Source organism: Martes martes, assembly GCF_963455335.1.
Source record: "Martes martes genome assembly, chromosome: 1".
Classification (NCBI taxonomy): Eukaryota; Metazoa; Chordata; class Mammalia; order Carnivora; family Mustelidae; genus Martes; species Martes martes.
Genome location: NC_137888.1, coordinates 190,910,451 through 190,934,800, shown reverse-complemented (window position 1 = coordinate 190,934,800; position 24,350 = coordinate 190,910,451). Strand labels below are relative to the sequence as shown.

The 24,350-nt window shown below is 47.7% G+C and overlaps 1 protein-coding gene across 2 annotated transcripts in view; it reads left to right on the top strand.

Moving 5' to 3' along the window:
* The window catches only part of FLNB (filamin B), a 144,556-nt gene that overhangs the window by 32,593 nt on the left and 87,613 nt on the right, over positions 1-24,350 (top strand). The gene's annotated exons all lie outside the window — the stretch shown is intronic.

The following is a 24,350-nucleotide window of genomic DNA, read 5'->3' as shown; positions in this document are numbered from 1 at the left end:
TTTCTCCTATTGTAATTTTTTTTTAAAGATTTTATTTTGGGGGCACCTGGGTGGCTCAGTTGGTTAAGCAGCTGCCTTCAGCCCAGGTCATGATCCCAGGTCCTAGGAAGGAGCTCTGAGCTCTGCATTGGGCTTCTTGCTCAGCAGGGAAGCCTGCTTCTCCCTCTCCCTCTCTTTGCCACACCCTCTGTGTTCCTTCTCTCTTTCTGTCAAATAAATAAATAAAATCTTTTTAAAAAAATATTTTATTTTTAAGTAATCTCTATACTCAATGTGGAACTCAAACTTAACAGCCCTGAGATTGAGAGCCCCATGCTCCAAGTGAGTCAGCCAAGGCACTGTTCTCCTGTTGTAATTTAAAGTAACCATTGAGGGGTGCCTGAGTCCTTAAGCTAAGTGGTTACCTTAGGGGCCTGGGATCAAGCCCCGCATCCGGCTCCCTGCTCAGCGGGAAGCCTGCTTCTCCCTCTCCCACTCCCCCTGCTCGTCTTCCTGCTCTTTCTCTCACTGTCAAATAAATAAAATCTTTTAAAATTATTAACCATTGAGATTGCATAAATATCCTGGACTGCAACAATTTTCACCCATTAATCATCTTTTTTTGGGAGAAGCATCTTGAGTTATTATCTCTTACTGGCAATGTATGTCTCTTAATGTTATTAGCAATTGATTGTGTGTGTGTGAGAGTAATTTTTGTTTTTTAAATGTAGCTAGTGGCTGGTTGACTCCCATTTGTATTGTAAACATTGGCTTTTGCATTTCCCAAATTTGGAAGCTTTACAGTCCTGTTTTGTATGATTCCCACGAGAAGTATTTACATCACACAGCCAGGGGTGGGGTGGTGTCTTTAAAAAAGTCCATTAAATTTTTGAGTACCTCCTGAAGTTGCTTGCTAGGACCACAAATGTGATTCTTAAATATCTCACAGATTTCAGAAAATGACTCTTCTAAACTGGGCAGGCAGTTCTTACATGTTACAAGTTATTCTTCTTGATTGAAACAGAGTTGGGTGGCCTAGACAGGAGTATTTGAGTGGGGGCCACTGGCACATGTGGGCTTGGTGCTCTAGGGTATGTTCTCCCAACCCAGCCCTCAGCCCCTAAGAAACTGCAGAGGAGAGATTTCCAAATGAGGGTTCTTTACCAATGAGTGTTGGGGTGCTTGGGAGTTTTACAAATCAGTCCAGATCCCTCACTGTGCTGACCTGGAGGTAAAAAGACTAGGATTGGAGAGTGTTCAAAGCCAATGAAGAGTCAGAAAGACCTGGTTCTAAGTCCTGGCCCCACCTTCTACCAACACTGTGGCCTTGGGCAAGTGTCTGAGCCCTAATTTCCCTGTCTGTGAAATGGGGATAATAATGGGTGTTGGCCTCATAGGTTTGTTGAAAGGATGAAAGGAGATGATTGTCTGAAATGCTTAACATAGGTCTTGGTACACACTGAGTGAATGCATGATGCATGTTGATTGAAGGAATTTCAAGTCCTTAAAAGGGTTAAATCTATTTTAGTTTAAAATCTATAATGATACATTTACTGGTTAATTATTTCCAAACACCCATGTTCCCGATTTTGTCTGTCACCGTTTATTCAACAAATAAGTCTGAGCCTGTATTATCAGAGATTGTGTGTGTAAAGTTTTGGTTTATTGCATTCCTTTAAGAAATGAGATCACTAAGTTATACATGTTTATTCTTTTTGGTGCTTGATCTACTTAATCGGATGGGGTGGTAGTGAATGGATTACCATTCACCATTATTATTCTAGAAATAAAGTCCTAACCAGGGAGATTCATTCCACAAAAATCACCTGAGTTTCTCCTCTGTCCCCAGGCACTGCTCCTCCAATGCCAGGGTATGGGGTCTTGCCTGGTGGAACCCAGGGGTAGAAGCTGATCACCCATCTTCTCAAGTAGGACGAGGACTTTCTTTTTCTGACAGTGCATTGCCCTGAGGCATAAACCACGTTCAGAATGCATTGTCTCATTTCTAGCATTGACATCTTTAAGGTAGGGGAAGGACACTTGTTGAAACAGTGTGAGTATAGAAACCTTCTGGATTTTTGTTCCCTCTTCCCTTCCTCCTCATTTCTTGTGGTTAATTTTTTCTACATGTAGTTCAACAGTCCCACAAAGTGAAAGGGTTGAGAGTCAGTCACCTGTGGTCCTCCCAGGTTGCCAGAGAAAGCAGTTCAATTTGAATTTCAGAGAAACAATGAATAACTTTTAGTAGAAGTATGTTCCAAATGGGGCAGGCAGTTCTCTGTTGTTATGTCATCAAATGGGATATACTTACACTAAGCATCGAATGGGCTATACTTAAACACTTAAATTATACTTACATGACATTATTTACTGTTTCTCTAAATTCATATTTAACTCGATATCCTGTATTTTATTTGCAAAATCTGGGCGCTGGAGATATCCCTTGCCTGCTCAGGGGTTTCATGTTCACTGGGGGGTGGTATTTGCAGTGTCAGGAGCACCCTAGGAGAGAACCGTAGTGGCATCTCTTGGTGCTGTGGCTTTGGGCCTGAGGGTAGGGGCCAGATTAGTAATTAGCTAACCATGACCTCACCGGGGAGGAATGTGCTCTTGCTAGGTATTAGCGCGAGGGTTAGGCGCTCGCTCTCGGGAGCCATTGTCAGAATCCTGTCAGTGACATCATCAGCTGGAAAAGCCAGCTTCCAGGCCTCAGGAAAAAAAGCTCGAAAACACAGGGCTCCAGTTTTGGTAATAAATGGAAATGGATTTTCACAGGTGGGGTGTGGAGGAATTTGTTACAACAGGAAGCCTGATGGAGCCTCCCGGCGCGTGCAGCCCCCAGCCAAGTTTCTGGGTTCTGATGAACAACCAGAAGCTTCTAATGTGGTGTGCGATTATACTGTTGGCCCAGTGCCCTGGAAAAGTTGGCTTGTTCTCGGTGCACACTCCAGGAGCTATAAAAGGGGGTGTCAGGACTGCTTTGTGGCTCTGAGTGGGCCTCTTACACTGGGGAGGAAGGGAGGCTGATGTGGTTAAGTATTCCTTATGCTGCTCAGAGTAGTTGTAGAAAATGCATACTTGATACCATCTGGTCTCTCCACTTGGGGATGGGGTATGGGGGTGGCTTTGGATGAAGGGGTCAAGTTGTCTGGATTTAGACTCAAAAAGACCCTGTTTTTACCTTGTTTGGAAGAAATAGAGCAAGCTTTTAAATTTTCTTATTTTTAAAGGCTAATTTATTGTGCGTGGCTAGGCTGTCAGACCAGAAGGGGACCCGACTTAAATCAAGTGCTGAACGGGGTAAATAAAGCCATTTAATTTTACTTGAAATTTCCCGTAAAACCTTCTGGGAAAAGAGGGACTCTAGAGGTGAGAGTTCTGACCTCAGGGCTGGGGTTTGCTGTTGGGTTTGTCTGGCCTGCTGGAGGTCCCAGTTACACTGTTAGGCAGGGCACTTCTGCCCAGCTGCAGTTTTAACAACGGGCATACTTGACCAGGTGGGAAGACCTGTGTTGAGCAAGGCGGAGGCTCAGAGCTCCACTTCTGAAGGTCCTGCCTCCATCCCATATGGCTTTCTTATCTAGTTAGAATGCAGAAGCATTGCCCCCGAGCCTCCAGGTTGGCTCCCATAATGGTAAGGTTCTCCTGGGCCTCCTTTTCTTCCACACCCTCCCCTAGGGCTCCCCCACCCACTGGTGCAGTGCGCAGGGGCGTCCCCCTCCAACACCCCCCAACCCCCCGCAGGTCACGGAGCGTCTTTTTTTTTTTTTAACTTTTTTTTTTTTTTAAAGATTTTATTTGTTTGACAGACAGAGATCACAAGTGGACAGAGAGGCAGGCAGAGAGAGGAAGAAGCAGGTTCCCCGCTGAGCAGCGAGCCCGATGTGGGGCTTGATCCCAGGACCCTGGGATCATGGGTCCCAGAGGCAGAGGCTTTAACCCACTGAGCCACCCAGGCACCCCACGGAGCGTCTTGAAGCCTCTCCTTGGGCAGCTGTTCAGTGGGCAGCACGTGTGCATGTACTATGTGAAGTGTTGCAGCCCGGCTGTTAGGTTCTGAGCAGTTACTTAGGAGGTGGCTGATGTTAACTGGGCGCATTAGAGGAAGTCATCAAAAGGGTATAGCCTGGACCACTGTGGAGTAAGCCTGGCTGTTCGTCATTTGGGATCCTCTCCATTTCTCCGATCCCTCTGTAAGATGGATGTGCCTGGATTCGCCCCAGGAACCAAGGGCAAAGCCTCTCCAATGAGCAGCTCCTGCAACCCCCTTCTGGTCCACTGTGTTAGCGTCCACTGCTAGTGGATATCCTTTAAAAAAAGAAAAGTCAAAACACAGTTCTGAAGACACCACTGCAGCCTATTTATTCCAAGGGACCGACAGAGTCCTCCTTGTCTTTGTTGGAATGTGGCCTTGTTGCTTTGAGACAAGTGGCTCATGGTGTCTGTGAGAAAGGAGGCTTGAAGCAGTATCTTTGGGCACTGAGTTCCTGACTTCCTGGGTGCCTCACTTTCCTTTCTGCTTCCCTGTTCACCTCTCTTGGGGTCTGTCTGCCTTAGGCCCTTTCCCAGTCGAGGAAAAGGTTGGCCTCTTGGGCGGGGATTTTGGGGCATTTGGATTCCCATGGGGTCTGGTTGTCGACAGCGATTCTGAACCCTTAGTACCTACTCAGAAGCCTTAAAAAATTACTGATAATTTTTAAGAAATCCTCATTTTGTATTCTTGTGGGGAGAGCCACTGCTTTTTTTTTTTTTTTTTTTTAAGCTTTTCAGATGATTCCATTGTGTAGCCAGGGTTGAAGCTCAAGTAATTTCTTTCTTTCTTTCCTTTTTTAAAGATTTTATTTATTTATTTGACAGAGAGCATAAACAGGGGGAGGTGATAGGCAGAGGGAGAGAGAAGCAGACTCCCCACTTAGCAGAGAGTCCAACGACGTGCATCTTGATCCCAGAACCATGGGATCATGACCTGAGCCAAAGGCAGGTGTTACCCAGGCACCCTGAAGCTCAAGTGATTTCTCTGAGCAACAGAAGTGGTGAGACTTGAGAAGAAGTTTGGATATGCCAAGCCTGAGGTGGGACCAAGGTCATGACCACCATTAAGAGCCGGGCAACCCTGGCCTGTCAGTGGGGAGAGACTCAATTTATTTTACATCCATTTTACATATAATTTGAATTGATTATAGTGGCATATTTTATAACTTGGGAAAATAGATGAGGATCAGGAAAGAACATTCCGTATATATCAGTACCAACATGAGAGGCGGCTGAGATCCCTTCAGATTAAGAACTTCTTCTGACAAGGCTGCTGGAGTTCAAAGCCATTTTTGTCACGAGATGTGGCTCCCCCTCATCCTGTCTGAGGGTGGGTCTGGTTGTTAACAAAGGCCCAATCATTTGGCACCCAGCCTGGTGAGTAAAGCAGCTGAGTAAGAGGGGAAATAGGGCCTTGGGTCAGAAAAACCAGAGTAACAAGTGGTCTGGCTGGATTTTCTTATCTATTCAGAGAAGCCCCAGAAGTTGCAAGAATCACAGCTTCCAGACTGTCTCGTGTGCAGTGGCTGTGACATTTCTTTCTTTCTTTCTTTCTTTTTTTTTTTAAAGACAGATCACAAGTAGGCAGAGAGGCAGGCAGAGAGAGAAGGGAGGAAGCAGGCTCCCTGCTGAGCAGAGAGCCCGATGCGGGGCTCCATCCCAGGATGCTGGGATCATGACCTGTGCCAAAGGCAGCGGCTTTAACCCACTGAGCCACCCAGGCGCCCCGGCGGTGACATTTCTGAGGATCAGAGTAGCAGGACTCTGGGATCGTGACCCGAGCCAAAAATAAGAGTCAGACACTTAACTGACTGAGCTCCCCAGGGCCCCTACTGTTAACCCATTTTATAGATAGGAAAACTGAGGTTTCAGGAGGGTGAGATCTTGTGGTAGTGGAATGGGATGTTGACCAAGTGGTCTTATCCTTATCCCTCTGTACTGCTGATTGGAAGTCCGTCTGGGCTTTTTTACTTTAACCTAGATTCTAGCCCTTAAAAAGATGTGATAGGCAGGTTTTAGGTAAATATATTAATTTCAAAAAGAATTTTTTTAAAAGACAGTTTGTATTCAGTACTTAACTATAATTAAAGTGCATTCGTTTCACAAATTTAGTGAATGCTTATTAACCTTAAACGTGCTGTGCTGGGGCATCTGGGTGGCACAGTGGGTTATGCACCTGACTCTTGTTTTCGGCTCAGGTCATGATCTCAGGGTCAGGAGATTGAGCCCATGTCAGGCTCCGTGCTCAGTGTGGAGTCTGCCTGAGAGTCTCTTTCCCTCTTCATCTACCCCTCCTGCTTGTGACTCTCTCTCTCTCTCAATTGTAAAAGAAATAAATCTTTTTAAAAAAGATTTTATTTCTTTATTTACAGAGAGAGACACAGGAGAGGGAACACAAGCAGGGGGAGTGGGAGAGGGAGAACAGGCTTCCCGCTGAGCAGAGAGCCCAACGCAGGGCCTGATCCCAGGACTCTGGGATCATGACCTGACAAAGGCAGACGTTTAACAACTGAGCCACCCAGGCGCCCCTAAAATAAATAAATCTTAAAAAAGAAAAAGTAATAAAGGCACTGTGCTAGGGACATGGTTTTATTTCCCAATATCTTAGAGTGAAGGGGAGAAAGCCAGAGAGTGAGTACACAGGTCAATGTGGCGTGTTTGGTAGGAGAAGGTTCTTACAGGGCATGAAGAGCAACAGTTTTCTTTTCTTTTTTTTTTTTTCTTTTTAGATTTTATTTATTTATTTGACAGAGATCACAAGCAGGCAGCAAGCCAGGCAGAGAGAGAGGAGAAAGCAGGCTTCCCGCTGAGCCGAGAACCTGATGCAGGGCTCTATCCCAGGACCCTGGGATCGTGACCTGAGCCGAAGGCAGAGGCTTTAGCCCGCTGAGCCACCCAGGCACCCCGAGCAACAGTTTTCATCTGGGGTGTCAGGGAAGGCCTGTGGCAAGAGTGGAGTTGGTGAATAGTGGCATTTAAAAGGACAGATTCAGGAGACAGGACGTTCTGGCCTGCAGAACTGCTTGGGAGTGGGAAGGGAGTGCAGGAAGGTGAGAGCACTTGGTACATGACCCCCGATTGGCCTCAGTGCTTAGGACCTACAGAGGCTGGGACCATCAGTTGTGATGTTGGCCAGGTCATCATCAGAAGGGATGATAAAAGGCTTGGGTTTGACTGCGTAGACCTGTTGACTGGCTAAATTTAAATTAAGTAAAAAAAAAAAAAATTAAAAGGTACAATTTGGCATTTTAGTCACACTGACCACATTTCAAGTGCTCAGCAGTATGGCTCGTGGCTAAATTGGACAGCATATATAAAACATTTCCATCATCACAGAATTATATAGGCAGTGGCGCCAAATCTGGCCCCCTGCCTATTTTTGTAAATGAGTTTCACTGAGACACAGGCCACACCCACTCACTTATGTATAGCCTGTAGCTGCTTTCTCCCAGCAGTAAATTTCAATAGTTGCACCATGGGCCATATGACCTGTAAACCCCAAATACTTGCTCCGTGGCCCTTTACAGAACATGTTTGCTGACCCCTGCCACAGACCATGGGGAGTAACAGAAGGTGTTCATTCTGGGAGTAGCATAAGTAATTGTATTCATGGCCTGAGAGGATAGCTCAGTGATGGTGGGGGGCTGTATTGGTTGGGAGACCTAGTCACAGTGACCTCCTGAGGTCCCCATGAGAGATGACCAATGTCATGCCCTGGCGGATGCAGTTTCACTGACCTATGCCCCATTTCCCAAACACCCATTACTGAAGTCCTTTCATTTCTTGGTTCTAAAAACTCACTAATTGGAGCCAGGAATTTTTTTAAATGATTTTTAAAATTATTATTATTATTTTAAGATTTTCTTTTTTTGAGAGAGAGAGAGTGAGAGAGAGCATGAGAGGGGAGAAGGTCAGAGGGAGAAGCAGACTCCACATGGAACTGGGAGTCTGATGTGGGACTCAATCCTGGGACTCCAGGATCATGACCTGAGCCGAAGGCAGCTGCTTAACCAACTGAGCCACCCAGGCGTCCCCCTATTTGTTATTTTAAAGATTTTTATTTATTGACAGAGATCACAAGTAGGCAGAGAGGCAGGCAGAGAGAGAGTGGGGGAAGCAGGCTCCCCGCTGAGCAGAGAGCCCGATGCGGGGCTCGATCCCAGGACCCTGAGATCATGACCCAAGCCGAAGGCAGAGGCTCAACCCACTGAGCCACCCAGGCGCCCTAAACGATTTTATTTTTTAAGTAACTCTACACTCAACATGGGGGCTCAGATTCACAACCTTAAGATCAAGAGTTGCATGTTTTACTGACTGAGCCAACCAGGCATCCTGGTTAAGTTGTGTGTCTTGAATCCCATCGGCTCCTGGAAGACTGCACTCTTTATGCATAAAATCATGTACATGGGGTTCCAGAGGAAACTGTGATATTGAAATGAGTTTATCAGAGATAAATTTTTGGTTATAATAATACATGTACATATGTGTTTAGATGTTTAATAAGATCTAGCGACTAGTCCCATAACTGCCATGATTTTGATGTAGGGACGAGCATGTAGGATATTTTGAGATATTGTCAACACTGTAATGTGATGGGCAAAGATCTGATTTTGCTGCTGACAAAAAACCACAGGTGCTGCTCATACACTTGTGTTTCATGGTGAACATTCATTATGGAACAATATGCTGCATTTCAGTTGGAGGTTACCAAAGACAACAATTTCACTTTTTTCCTATTCCAGCTCATAGTCTCTGCCCCCAACCCGCCTTCCCCTGCAAGAGTCCCTGACTTAGACAGTCCCTAGTAGGAAGCTGTTATGTCATCATTAAGGATGGTAGCTTGTCCCAGACATTTGGCTTCCTGGTAAGATCATGTGGGAAGTTACACTTCTGTCCACTTTGTGAGATGGTCTTTAGATATTAGAAAGCATGACGCCACAGAGAAAAGGAATGTATCCGAGAAGGCTGGATCTTGAAGGGTGACTAAGAAAGCCCCTGAGTGAGAGGCGGGAGAGGAGGGCGTTCCGAGTAGAGGGAGCAGCCCCGGGTTCCGCCAGCAGTGGGAGCACAGGCCAGGGCGTGCGGAGGGCCAGCCGTCTGGGGACACAGGCAGAGGCCAACCGTGGGAGCCTTGGGACACTGGTAGGGAGTTCAGACTTTGTAGGGCATGCCGGGGTCTTTTCCGACCTTAGGGCCTGAGCCTGTCCTATCAAATACAATATAACACACCTATCTCACACTAAAAAAAAAAGGGTGTGTGTGTGTTTTTTACATATGTTTACATGGAATAATTGGAAAGATTTTTTTAAAGAATACCTTTGCTTTTATTTATATTTGTGTTCTGTTACATTATTTGGCCATGACTCTCTCCTTTGTTTTACGGTTGATTGATTTCACAGCAATTATCATGTATACTTTGGAATACTCGGGATGTGAGAACACAAACCTGTAAGCCATTTTCACGTGCAGTGAAATCTCTGTAGATGTTGGGCATAGATTGCAGTTCGTGAGGAAGACACAGTGCTAAAGGCGGGCATTTAATAAAACATTTTTAAACTTCAGTTTCTTTTAATTTTTTTGTGTTTTGTTTTGGAACCAATTCTTCCCCTGGCGCCCCCCCCCCACCCCAACTTTCAGATTGTTTTGCATGTCCTGAGAAGGAGCTGTGCCTCACAGCTATGGGGTGGCCCTGCTGGGTGGGGCCCGTGGAAAGATCTGGGAAGAGTTAAGACTTCATGATCTGTGGACTGAGACAGGAGTGACCAGTGAAGGGGGCCTGCTGTTAGCTGAGTGCTGCTGGGCTCGGGATCAATTTAGAGATGGCCAGCAGGACTGGATGAAGGAAGGGATTTGGTGGAAGAGGGTGATGAAGGATGAGTCTACTCGGGTTTGATAGTTGGTTGACTAAGTGGGTGGTGGTTTTGGTAGGTCTGTTTGGTAGGTCTGTAACTATTGGTTGTCTGGTTGGTTGTTAGTTGGTAGGTGGATTGATGAGTGGGTAGTTGTTGGTCAGGTAGTAAGTGGTAGTGGTTTCCCCCTGCCCCCTTTTGCTTTTCTCCTTTTTACTACATGATCAGCATCTTGCTAGGTAGTAGAACCACAACAATGCTAGAGACAGAGCCCACTGCCTGTCTGTAGGATGCTTGCATTATAGTCGATGAAGTCTCAGATTTGGATCCAGTACTACACAGAAGTTTAGAGAGTGGATTTAATTAGCACTCGTGCTGTGTGGCTCATTGCTCTGTTGGTATGCCTATGAGGATTTCATCCTTTTTTTTTTTTTTTAAAAGATTTTATTTATTTATCTGACAGAGATCACAAGTAGGCAGAGAGGCAGGCAGGGAGAGAGAGGAAGGGAAGCAAGCTCCCTGCTGACCAGAGAGCCCCATGCAGGGCTTGATCCCAGGACTCTGGGATCATGACCTGAGCTGAAGGCAGAGGCTTTAACCCACTGAGCCACCCAGGCGCCCCAGAGGATTTCATCCTTACATAGCAGTAGGAATGCTACTTGGATGTGTTTCATTCAGTTAATTATATAAATAATTTTTACTAACTTAAGCCCCCTACCCCCACCCCATTATAGTAAGTTTAGAGCTGAGTGGCCATGGGGTGGAGCTTCTGGAAAACTTCCTCTGTTCACATAATTTGATATTGCAATTGCTCCCATCAGGACAACGCCCCTCTTTCTACAGCATGAAGTGGTGGTCCAAATTACCAGGTTTCGTCGCTGACTCTTCCCACATGGCAATACATTGTCTGCGGATGAAGATTTTGGCATTAGAAGCTCTCGAGCAAAACCAGAAAGGAGGAGGCTGCTTTTGGCCGGGATCCCTCTAAATCATGACCCATGTTTAAGAATTACAGTTTGCACTGGAACAATAACCTGTTTCTTAGTGTGGTTTTTAAGTGAGTTGGTTATCACCAGAATTTCATAAACAGCATGGCTAAGGGATGTGCCTCCCTTTAGCCCCCTTCGCTAGAAGCCATGTATTGGGAATCTGCTTTTATTACCCTTTATCTCCAAAACTCATTGGTTCCAAGTAACAAGGTTCTAGATTCATAATCACTGCCACCAAAATAGTTGTAGATCAGAGAAAGCCTCGATAACTTATTTCCTGTCATCCTCCTTTTGTGCCCCTTGCCTGTCTCCCTCACCCCCACATCTACCAGTTTTATAAAACATAATCTCCAGACCTATGGGAGTGTTCAGGAAAAGGGTTTGTAGAAGATCTAATTTCCCCAAAGGTAGAATTTCCCCGAAGTATCTTCTGGACACTATTAGAGTCCTTTGAGAGGATATTAAAAAAGTTCCCTAGTCCAGTAAAGTTGGAAAATGATTGTTAGTGTGCATTTGCACACTGAGAAGTCCTGCAGCAGTTTAAAATTGTTCAATTCTTTTTTTTTTAAGTTTTATTTTTTAATTAAAAAAAAGATTTTGTTTATTTGACAGAGAGATCACAAGTAGGGAGAGAGGCAGGCGGGGGGGGGGGAGAGAGAGGGGGGAAGCAGGATCCCCGCTGAGCAGAGAGCCTGATGTGGGGCTCGATCCCAGGACCCTGAGATCATGACCAGAGCCGAAGGCAGAGGCTTAACCCACTGAGCCACCCAGGCACCCCAAAACTGTTCAGTTCTATATAACCCCACCTTATTTGTCCACAGGAGCAGTTTGTCTTGGTAAACCGGCTAATGTCTTTTCGAAGCTATGGTACACAAGATGATTGCAGGTGTTATGCAACCTTCATTTAAAAATTGTAACTGTTTGGTATTTTCACATATAGTTTTAAAATAAAGTGACTGGGGCACCATTCATGTGTGTGTGTGTGTGTGTGTGTATAAAATTTTATGTGTGTGTGTGTGTGTGTGTGTGTATACATACATAAATAAAGTAGGCCGAGGGAAAAAGAAAATGGAAACTGATTTTTTTTTTTTTGAAAATCTGAATTGATTTAAGGAAAACAACCGCTGGTAAGCGGTCTAAGTTAGGACCAGGTTTGTGAGTGCAGCCAGAGGGGCAAATCTTCCTCAAGGCCAGGTTTAGCAGAGCTGGTGTTTCGCTGAGCCAGGAAGCTGCTTCCAGCTCAGGCGCAGGACACAGAGATAAAGAAGTGGTCTCGAAGACGCTTGGCCCTGGGCCGCGCGTCTCCAGTCACTGGCAGCTGTGGCTAGGGCGTGGCTGTGGATAGGCTGGTGTGTGTCACTCGCTTGTGCCTCAGGGATGTTGGAACTTGTTCCCCTTTCAGCAGAGAAGCTGATCTGCTCTGTGCCTGGGCTGTTTATTTTACTGCGGTGGCCGTGGCCGTTTATCGTGGGACAGAGTTCAGGGACACAGCGATAAATCTCTTCTAGGAGGATGATGTATGCCTCAGCCCTGACTTCCTCCTCGGCTTCTGCCGGTTTGGAATGCCTTTGCAAATAGTATTCTGTCCGGGTGTGAGCCTCTCCCTTGCAGCCCCATCCTGGTCTCCAGGTGGAGTGGTCCGCCGCAGGTTCTGGAGCTGGATGGCCTAAATTCGCATCCCACTCCTCCACTTATGAGCTGTGTGACTTTGGGCTCGGTTTATCTGCTTACTAGTTTTTTTTTTTAAAGATTTTTTTTAATTTATTTAACAGATATCACAACTAGGCAGAAAGGCAGGCAGAGAGAGAGAGAGAGAGGAGGAAGCAGGTTCCCTGCCAAGCAGAGAGCCCGATGCAAGGCTTGATCCGAGGACCCTGGGATTGTGACCCGAGCCAAAGGCAGAGGCAAACCACTGAGCCACCCAGGCACCCCTGCTTACTATTTTTTTAATCTGGAAAATGGGACTATCGGGTCCTTCCGGAAGCAGTAGTGAGAATCCAGTGGGGTCATTTATTGCACTGGGCCTGGGCCCTCGGTCCTCACTTAAAACTGAGTGCTGAGCCTCTGTGTCATGGGAAGGACACTGTCAGGTAGGAAGGGATCAGGACGGTGGAGAGTTGATTGATTGATTGATTGATTTTTATGGGGTTGGCATGTTAAGCCTCCCCAAAGGCAACCAGCCAGACTCCCATCTTCTCACAAGGTCATCTTGAACAACTTCCACTCCTCCAGAGAGCTGTATGGAAATGGCAGAGGCCCTCTCCTGAGGCACGTGGGCTTGTCCAGGAGAGAGAGAGAAAGAGTGAGAGTGTGTGTTTTGGGGGACTAAGGACCGGGAAGGCATTTGGATGGCCCCTCTATGACAACTGAGCAAGAAGTGGTCACCAGAAGGATATCCGCCCCATCCTGGAAGGCCTCCACGGATTTTTTGGTCCCTTGTTGACAGGGGACAATAAACATTGTGAGAATCCTATGTAGTGTACAGAGATAAGACTGGCTCCCTCACACTCCCCCTCACTCCCTCCCCTGTTCCTCTACCCAGAAGCAGATGCGGTTGGTGAACAGTGTCTTATCTTTTCTAGAGGTATTCTGTGCCCATCTGAACGCAATCATGCCATTCTCTGGCTACCCCGTTACTCATATGCAAACCTACGGCACACGTAGCTTTCATCGTTTGATAAACCCTGTCACTTTTTCCCACATCAGTGCCTCTAGATGCCGACAGGCAATTTTGTTCAGTGAGGAGTTCCTTCACATATACTGTTTCTTTCTTTGGGGAGGTGTATGTCACAATTTATGTAAAAGTAGCACATGTAACTTAAACTGAGAAAAGAAATTCAGACAATATGGGAGTATGTCACAACAATAAAAGAGAAAGCTCGTCTTTTGCAATCACCCCAAGTCTTCTTCCCAGGGAGAGCCAGTGAACACAGTTGGGTGTGCAAGCTTCCAGATTTTTCTGTTCAGATGCAGAGTCACGCCTTTTCCAAAACAGAATTGCACATTCTATGCTTTGCTACAAATGGTCCTGTTCCTTAATGTATCACAAAGGCCTGTCCCTATTGGAACAAATGTATCTTTCTCATTCTTTTCACAGCGGCCTGTTATTCTCCTGCTTGAATGTTCTGAATTTATTTAACCATTTATTCCCCGGTAGGCCTTTCCGGTTTTTTTTTTTTTTTTCTTTTTCCCCTTCGGTTTTACTCCCTCATTGTGTGATGGTAATGAGCTGCTTTCCTGTTTAAAGATCGCTTTAGTATCCAAAGTTCCCCCTCCCCCCATTAGAGAAAGGAATCCCGTTAGGGAACTTTCTTGAATACTTTGTGCTTCACATTGAATTTATTGACCTTGCATTTACTTTCCTGTCAACGGTGGCCTGGGCTGGCCCCTGCAGACTGCTCAGGAATCTGCTGGAGGAGTTGGGGTGGCCTGCAGATTCTAGCAAAGTGCGAGTTCATTCAGGCAGCTCACTGAGCAGAGAACATCTTGATTCTATCAGCCTTAATCCCGGGTCCCTGATGGGGGCTGGCTCTTGTGGTCGTTAGCAGATGGAATGCTCGTCTGTGTTGGAAGGCACAGTTCTGGGGTCTTTAGCTTTGGGCAGTCTTGAACCAGAATTGAATGGCATTGAATCTTTCACGATATTAATGGGGCACTGTGAGTCCTTGAACTTGTGTGTGCTTGTAATGTTACAGTAATAATAATAGTGGCTGTCCTGGTCTCTGCTGATAGGGTAGACCCCTCAGAAGGCAGAGCACTACTTGATGGACTTTATTGTCTGCCAAGCGCTTGACATGGTGAGTTCGGTTCTGACTCTGAGCCTCCAGGTGACCCACTGCAGTCCCACGGTCACTCGCTAGCCAGGCTCGGGAGGAAAACCAGGCTTCTCTGAACCCTGACTGCCCTGTGACTGACCACGTCTGTGTCCCTGGCCCCTGGGTTACCTGGCTACCAAAGATTTTAGCAAGGGAGTACCCCTTTGTCTGAGTGGGTTCTGTCCTGCCCCATACTCTTTATCGGGGGATATTGGTGGTGTAGAACACCACCCACAGGGAGGACCCTGGGTCTGGGCCCAGTGGACTCGGTTGTGGCACAGTGGATGTGTGTCCAGAGGCCTCCTCATGTAATTCTGAGTTGAAGATTCAAATTTGGGGGTACAAACTCGACAGTGGGGGAACTGTCTGAAAAGTGCCCATACAGGTAAAGCCCCTCCCTGTATCTGTCCTTCGAGAATTTCTTTTCTCCCAACCTCATCCTTTTTCTGTTGGTAATGATGGGGGCCAGCAGTTATAAATTATTTGGAATTTCCCTCAGCTTGGTTCCTATTCAAGACTTTAAATTGGGAGTTTTGTTCTATTTATGACTTCACAATCTTTGGGCAGGCTGCCATTTCTGTAACAGGCTTATATGAGTTGTAACATGAGGTAAGCTATGGGGGTGGGGGGGAGGGGAGGCATGCGAACTGATGTCTCCCCTTTCAAACCAAGGAAACCAACCTTGATCTTTTTTTTTTTTTTTAAGATTTTATTTATTTATTTGACAGAGACACAGCGAGAGAGGGAACACAGCAGGGGGAGTGGGAGAGGGAGACGCAGGCTTCCTGCTGAGCAGGGAGCCCAATCCAGAGCTGGATCCCAGCACCCTGGGATCATGACTCAAGCCGAAGGCAGACGCTTAACAGCTGAGCCACCCAGGTGCCCTTACCTTGATCTTTCTTGTAACAAGGCTCAACTTTTGTATGTTAGCAGTGGAGGGATGAATACCTATCCTAGTCATCAGCATTATTATTTTTTACCTTTTACTCTTAATTATAAAAGGAAAAAAAAAGACTTCAAGAAATACAGCTTAGCATTAGAGACAAAAGGCAAAAAGAGAAAACTTTTTTCTTTTTTCATCTTAAGAGATCTTTAGTGCCCGCGCCTGGTTGGCTCAATGGGTTAAGCCTCTGCCTTCAGCAAGGTCATTGTCTCAGGGTCCTGGGATTGAGCCCCGCATCTCTGCACAGCAGGGAGCCTGCTTCCCCCTCTCTCTCTGCCTGCCTCTCTGCCTACTTGTGATTTCTCTCTCTCTCAAATAAATAAATATATAAAATCTTAAAAAAAAAAAAAAGATCTTTGATGTCTTGCCCTGGGGCGGGTTGCAGGAGTGGGGGGCGAATAGGGGCATGGTGGATGGTTTTCATTATAATAATGTTGTCATCTCTTTGTGCAGCATTTTAAAGCCAATTTAACTTATTGTCCTTACATAAAAATACAATTTGTAGCCAGCACAGGGCCTGGTACTTGGTAGGCAGGATGTATTTGTTGGGTACAAGACCAGATGAATAGAACAAATTGAGCTTTCATGTAGCTAAGTGACCCTAATTTCTCTTTTCCAGAGAAATGACAGTTGAGCAGGTTTGGGGAAATGAGGGCCGAGCTGTGTCATCTGCCATCCTCCCCAACTTCCCATGCTGAGCAGGAGGGCCTGTGTGGCGGACCTCCCAGATGCTGGGACATTGGAATCCCCAGTTCCTAGGGTGTAGTAGAGGCTGAGTCATGCCTGAGACATGGGGACTAAAATAATCCATGTCTGACTCCTGCTTGCACCACCCAGGCCTGGTGCTGTCACCTTCTGTGCTGTCTGTCCACATTTTTCTGCCAGAATCTTGACAGTTTGGGACTGTGGGAATGACTGGGGCAGTTACAGGGTCAGAGGCCCTGCCTGGGTTCCCCTCCCAAGCACACGGCTCACCGGCATTGGGTCCCAAGGGTGTGTCCCCTTCTCATCAGTGCAATGTGTGTCCTGTTCCACTTACCGAATGGAGCTATCAGTGTGCATTCAGGGAAGTAGGGAGGTTTGGGCCCGTGCAACAGAGAGAACTGGGTTTAAATGTAGGTTCTTCCTCTGTGTTGCTTTGGGCCAGTGCCTCTGTGGCCCTCTGTCATCTCATGTGTAAGATGAGATGAACCATAAAGTGGCCCTGGTGGAGTCACAGAAAGGGTCATGGAAGGTGATACATGTGGTGCAGGGCTGGGCCCAGGGGCCAGGTCTGGAAGAGAGGGAGCTGCTGTCACCGTATGATTGTTCTTGATGTCAAGAGGGGAGGGGCTTAGCTGTCTTTCCTGGCGTGGTTCCTTCTGCGGTCACGCTCTTTCTCCAAGGGTTCCCCTGTGGGCTGCATTCGCCTGCACAGGGTGGGCCGTGAGCTGTGTTTCCAGTGAGGGGGTCTTGCCACACGACAGTCTGAGCTGGAGGACTGTTTCACGTGAGCCTGAGCTGGAGTCAGAGCTAATACCTCCATTCACAGCCCACGTGTATTACTTCAGCTCGCCATGTTCTCAGAGTTGTGGTGGCTGAAGCAAGGAGCGAGAGACAGACACTGCCATGCTGAGAACTTTGGAGCTCACACTGGGGTTTCCTGGTGCCTCCCAGTGGCTGGACTCCAGGCTCTTCCACTCCCTGCCCAGGCTCAAGGGTCCCTGGGGCCCTCATCCTACCACTCACTTAGGAGGCCTGTGGCTTCGAGATCAGAAACCTAGTGTGGCATACTTTGCTTTGACCATTTTGGAGTGTCTTTTCTTTATTCCTTCTTTCTTGAATCCTTTTAACAAGGCTAGAATCCTTGTCCTAACTTTTTAAGGCTGTCCCAATCATATTAGTTGGAAGGGATTTAACTAAGTTCTAGGCCCGTTCATATACCTATCTCATTTAGTCCTGTGTGACTTTGTCCCTGGGTAGAAAGTAATTCCCAGAAGCAATAAAAACTTCAAAAGTGGCATTTGGAAGCCCACTCGGGGATGCAGTTGCACATTTTAAATAAAGGATGCCTCTTAACCAGAAAATCCGGGGTTTGGGATAAATTAGGAAGCAAGACACTATCATAGTGTCTGTGATCTGAGTGTCCACCAAAAACTCTTCACCAAAATAAAAGTAAGCTATTTATGAAATAATTTGTTCCAATTATTCCAGGCAAAAGTTGTCCAGCTAGTGAGAGAAAACAGAAGGAATAGTTGGCAAAGTAGGAAATTTGAAGTCTGAGGTTATGCATAAGGAATGTGTTATGGGCCTATAGTAGAAATCTCAAATCAGGGATCTGGCAGTGTTTACTCAGTTCTGTTGTAGAGATCTAGCCACTACTCCCCATGCCGTGCCCAGGCCAGGCATGGCTAATCTGCACACTTCTGCCTCCCTGAGCCTCCATTCCCTGTGCCTGTTCAGGACAGAGATCGGTAATCGATTTTCTCTCCTGCTGACCCCAGATGGGGCCTCAGAATCTCTCTCAGCACACTGAGAGGGTCTTCACATGCCGATACCATTTGCCACCCCTGCTCTATTGTGTCATCTCTTGAAAAATTACTAACTTAAAAAGGCCTTCCACAGGTACTCTTTATTAACTGAACCCTGACAGAGTGACGTGTGAAAGCTGTTAACTCAGACAGCTCCTTTGTCATCTTTGAGAGTTCCTGAGTGAGAAGAAGGATCGGAAATCCAGCTGACCCGAGTATCCCAGTCCACACTTACTTCATTGTGGTCTGTGACTTCAGGGCCTCAGGGCCCAGAACATCCTCTTGTTGTAGTTAAACAGCTGTAACAAAGAGATTGAAAAACAACAACAACAACAACAAACCCCAAATACGGTGACTTTTTTCAGTCTTCAGTTGTCAGGACACCCTAATCTGGGACCCAGTTTCCTTCTATCACCTTGGCTGGCCTCCCTGAGGGCAGGTCAGAGCTAGGTGACCGTCATGACAGAGGCTCTGGCTGGCCGTAGGAGGGAGTGCTTGGAGGAGGCACCCCGGCCTAGAGCCCTAAAGTGTTAGCGCACTTCCCTCTGCTCACCGTCCGTTGGCAGAGCAACCTGCCACTGAGCTGCAAAGGAGGCTGGGAAGGGCCACCCAGCTGGCAGCTGCATGCCTGGGAAAAGGGGCAGAAGGGTTTTGGTGGCCTTCACCGCAGAACCCCTCAACCATCAGCAGTGTGAGCCACCTCGTTGTGAGTCTGTCTTGCCTTTGGATGGGTTCGGGCTATAGATGAAGCCCTGAGCAGGAGAGATGCTGGCCTGGCCCCTTCATCCTGCCCAGACCCGTCTGGGCAGGTACATAGCCCTGCCGAGGTACATACAGTCTGCCACCCACTGTACGGATGGAAGGACTGTCCTGCTCCCGGAAGTGCACCTCAGCGCTGGGCAGCGGACTGAGACGGCCCTCCTCATCATGGCCTCGGGAACAGGTGGCAGCTGAGAAACTGAGGACAGTGGTGAACTGCCTTCTTTTAGTTGAGGGTGTCCTCTTGTTTGCACGACTGAGGCCAACAATTTAGCCACAGTTGGTTGAGGCTGGGGAGGAATGAAGGATGGGGAGAAACCGTAAAGCCAACCTGGGAAGCCCGTGAGCCCCAGTTCCGCCACCTGGCTCCTGGGCCCAGGTGATGTGAGCACTGCCATGTGGGGTTACCATGGGGCAGCGCCGCACAGGGTGCCGCTGTGGTTGGCTCACCCAAACTGTCAGGGCTGACAGGAAACCCCAGGGCAGACGTGGAAGTCACCACCTTTAACGGCTAAGCTTTCACTTTTCCCTTCGGCCTTTGTTCTTTTTGGGTCAAGGTTGATAAAAGCATGTTGAAGTCAGGGGTGCAAGAATAATAGTAATAATACCAGCATTCAGTGCCAGCTGAGGGGGGGGGTCTGAGTGCTGGAGACGTGTGACCCCACGTGTGGGCTTTCCAGCCCCTCTGTACTCCTGCTCCAGCATTGTCCCCAGCTTCCAGGGAAGGTCACTGAGGCACACTGGGATCGGATCACTTGGCCGTGCGGCTCTCTGGCCAGTGTGGTCCTACTGACCACCCCCCCCGGCCCCCGCCCAGTCGTCTTCCTGTGCCACATGCTCTGTTGCCTGCTGGGGGTGCAGAGGTGGAGCAGGTTAGCATTCGGTCTGAAAGGCTATATGTGGACTTCTGCATCCACTCAGTGAGAGCAGCTGTGTCCCAGTGAGCACTGGAGGCGGGGGGTGGGAGGGGAGGGCTGTGCATGTGGCAGCCTGTCTCCCAAACAGCCAAGTGTCCATGCTTCAGGGAGCAGAAGAGCCTGTTCCGTCTTTGTGGAGCTGGTGCTTTGAGCAGGGGAGGCAGATGCAGTCATTTCACTGGAACGTTGAACCAGGGACCTATTCCAGGGTTGCAGAGTTGGATGTAGAAGAGGCATTAACCAGGTCAGCAGAGGTGGGGAAGGAGTCCCAGAGTAAGCCCTCGGAGGCTGGAGATCAGGGTTAACCCAAGGTTAACCCAAGGTTAACCCCTGGGGCAGTGTGACATTGGGAAGTCAAGAAGGGGCCAGACCCGGAGCTCTTGTGAGCTGCTATCTGTAAGGCAGGGAAGTCTGATAAATGATCCAGAGTTGAGTTCCTTGGTGGCTCTTGGTTTCTGTCTGGGGATCTCAGGCCATGTGGGTCTCCCTAAAGCACTCAGCCCAAGAAGGGACCCGTGACGATGACCTCACGTGTCCTGGGTTCACCGCAGTGTGTGGGTCAGCCTCCTCCCAGAACAAGAGATCAGGGACCTCAGAGACTCACGACCCTTGTCATGACTTGCTTGGCCCAGAGAAGTGACACATGGAATACCTCATCCTCCTCTTAATTCACAAATACTATCTCTCCTTTCGTTTCCTGCTTGCCTGCAAACCTGGGATTTAGCTTCTGGGCTTCTGGCTCTGTGAAAGTGTGTTGGGCATGCAGCAGGTACTCAGGTATGAGGTGAAGGAGTAAGGAAGGGGAGGGAGGTACTATTCAGCACCTGCCCTGTACCTGGCCTTGTGCTCAACTCTTGGTGTTCTGTAGCCCAGCGAGGATGGATGGGTTGTTCAAAGTGACATGTCTAGTTGAGTGGCTGGTTCCAGCCGTCGTGCCCCATGGCCTCTCTGAGGGTAACAGAGATGAGAGGGTGGGGAGCAGCGTGTGTGGCAGACCCCTCTCCGGATGGCCCAGTCACAGTTAGAGCATGGCCTGCATGCTCTTCCCCAAGCATACGCGAAGGAGTTTTTCTGAAACTTTGTCTCCTTGAACCTGTAGCCCCGTGTGGGCTGTTACTCACCTAGTAGCGAGCTGTTCTGTTGTGGCTAATGGAGGATCTGTTGTTCTGACTCAGGAGAGCAAAACTGTGGGATGGTGTTCGCTCAGGCCTCTTCTGGCCCCCCCACCACGCTGCCCTCAGTAATAGGAGGGGAGGCCGGCATGGGGACTGTGGCAGGCACGCAGGTAGTTGCTTGGACACTGCCCTCTTGATAGGAGAGAGGGAAAGATCACCATCGCCCTTCCTGGGAGGATCTTGTCTACACAGTAGATGTTTCCACAGTGCTTCCAAAGATGCCTAAAAATAGCTGGTTTCCTCCCCGGTAAATGTTGCCCATTCCCAATTGCTGCTCAGGGAGGACTGGAGAACGGGTGTCGAGAAGGGACGTGAAAACATTCCGTCCTGGAACTTGCAGTAGCTCAAATTAACTTACTAACTATTAAAAAAAAAAAAAAAAAAAGCCACGGCTCTCCCTTGGAAGCAATGCTGGGTAATTTTAAGTAGTTCCAGAGGGGGTGTGTGGTTTGAGGGTCATGCTGTCCAGAGCCAGGCCCAGTTCCATGGGAACTGGGATTGGTTGGATCTGGGGAGGAGAAACCTGGGGCCAGATTCCAACCCACCGGCAATCTAAGCCGATTCTAGGAGGTCCTACAGGCGTGGCGGGCGTTGGCTTATTATTTTATTCCAGAAAGAGTCTGTCAATGAGGTGGAATCCTTCCAGGGAGGGTTCCCGCTGACCTGGCCTTTCCTCCTCTTACATTTCTGTTCCATGTTTATACTCGACAGAAACATCACAGAGCGCACACACATTTGAAAAACCCGTCGTCGGCGGTGATGGTCCAACGTCGACACTGGGATGCTCTGTAGCATTTCATTTTCAAGGCGCTGGGAGTCTCCTGTTTCATGTGGGTGGGAAAGGGGGAGACCTTTTGGGCAAGCTGCCATCTTTTTATTGTTCCAAGAGTTCGGTAAAGCATTTGAACCTTCACCTGTCAAAATCACTTTTGGAGCGAGGACTGTTCTTTCTCCAGCTTCTTAGAATAGCAGAACAAAAGTATCATTTATCCCAATGAGACCTTAATGGGGGCTTTCCCGTTTGGACACCCACCTTGAATTCATTGGAAACAGAAGTTCTGGGCATTGTATTTTTCATACATTTGGCTCAGGCTTTTACTGGGTCATATTTCCCCCCAAATCTTTTTCGAAAAAGACTCCTGTCTCATTCCTTTAGACCAACATATGTAATATAAGCTGGGTAAAAATAGAGCAAGCTGGTTTCGTGTTTTGATTTATGGATCAGATCTGCAAGTTTGCATTTGAAAAGCATTTAACACATAACTCAGGAAAGTTGAACTTTGCCGTCTGATGCTTGTGGCTGGGTGAGACTTTCAGGCCCGTTCCGATCCTGCCTGGTGCAAGACCAGACCCTACGTGGTCCACCACCAGTACCCTAATGATAAGTGTGTGCACACTTGGTGTCCTTCCTGCCCCTGCCCCCCACCCTTCTGAGGACTGTTCTTCTCCCTGTAGTTGCAACTGGCATGGAAAATTGTTTGACCTGGAATTTCTTAAAATTGGTAGGTAAAATTAAAATTAAAATTTCTTGAAATTGGTAGGTAAATTGGTAGTAATCAGTGGCACTTCAAAGACAACCTTACAACAGGACATCTAATCAGAAGAATTCCATCACAGTCGAGGGCTGTCACCTGGAGAAACATATGGACAGTAGGGTGGGATGCATTCCTTGGATGTCCAAATTCTGTGCATGGTCAAGCGTTTTGTGCATCTCATTGCTGCCTTATTGAGCACAGGACCTCAGAGGCAGAGGGGGCTTCACAGCCATCCAGAACAGGGCCCCCGCCCTGAGAAGGCTTCTATGCTCGCTTTAATCTTCTGCTGCTGCCATCCTGAAATTCATAATACTTTTGGACAAGGAGTCTTGTATTTTCATTTGTTGCTGGGCCCCTTGAATTACATGGACTGTCCTGCTTCAAAGTTATTATTTATACAATTCATTACATAGAAAATCTCTGGGCACCTTAATTTTGAGTGAGGATTGCTCAAATTTAGATTGTCTTGGGACACCTGGGTGGCTCAGCGTGTCTGCCTTGGGCTCAGGCCATGATCCCAGCATCCTGAGATCAAGTCCTGCATCGAGATCGGGCTCCTTGCTCAGCAGGGAGCCTGCTTCTCCCTCTGCCTACTCTCTCTCTCTGATAAAAAAAATAAATAAATAAAAATATTTTAAAAAAATCTAGATGGTCTTACCAGCCAGTTCATGATAATCTTTACTCTGCACAGTTTTACAGGATCAAGTTTTATTATGATTAAATCTGCAACCATAAAGCTACCTTTGGTTTTTGTGGGTTTGGGTGTGCCCTGTTACGAGGTTCTTTTCTTGTAAGAGGACTAACAATAAACAGGTTAATTTAAAAAAAGAAAAAAGCCTCCAGGTTTTAAGTGGTGAGCTGTTTACTCCTTATCAGCATGTGTGTATTTCTCATGTGGTCATAGCTGGGTTTCGTGAAGTGCAATCCGGCGTGTGTTTGACCGACATGCAGGTGGTTTGTGGTAGACGGGTAGTAACTCAGTAACTCCCAGTACCGTGGGACATGGTAAAGGGAGCTCCAAGATGACAGAAGCTCAGTTACTCCCCAGCAGGGGCTCGTAGTCTGGAATGGGGGCTCCGAGGCGTGGTTTTCATCTCGAGAGGGCCCTGGCACAGTTACCCACATGCTGGTGGGAGCAAAGCGCCACCCGCTGTTGGATCTGGCCCTTGAATGAGGAGCCCGGGGGTGTCCCACAGGAGGGCATGGTTGAAGGGTCTTTTCATCAAAGGGAATACAGAATACATGGAGAGATCCGAAGGGGTTCAAAGCAGGATGTGGTCCAGGAGTGAGGGGTCTCTGTGTCTCTGTCTGTGTGTGAACTGTGGTGGGCTGTGGTGACAAGGGTGAAAAAGCAGGCTGGCTTTGGGGGTTCTGAGGGTGCTGTATGTGTAAGGAGTTCAACTGTGGGCAGTTGGGACCATTGGTGAATTTGGAAGCACAGAGGTACCTGACCAGAAAGATAGTTCTTTTTTTATTTTTTAATTTTATTTATTTATTTGTCAGGGGGCTGGTGGTGGAGAGAGCACAAGTAGGGGGAGGAACAGGAAGAAGCAGGGTCCCCATTGAGCAAGGAACACCATGTGGGACTCAGTCCCAGGACTCTGGGATCATGGCCTGAGCTGAAGGTGGACGCTTAACGACTGAGCCACCCGCGCGTCCCATGACCAGAAAGATAGTTCTAAGGTTCTGTGAACAGGGTTCAGCTTCATGGCTGTCAAGGACTCTGGGGGTGGGGAGGGGCCCCGTGTTTACTAGGAAGGTGGAGAAAAGGATTTGCCAAGAGATGTAGGTAGAGAGGGAATTGATGTGTTGTAGAAACAACCACCTGGGATTTAAAGGAGAAGTCC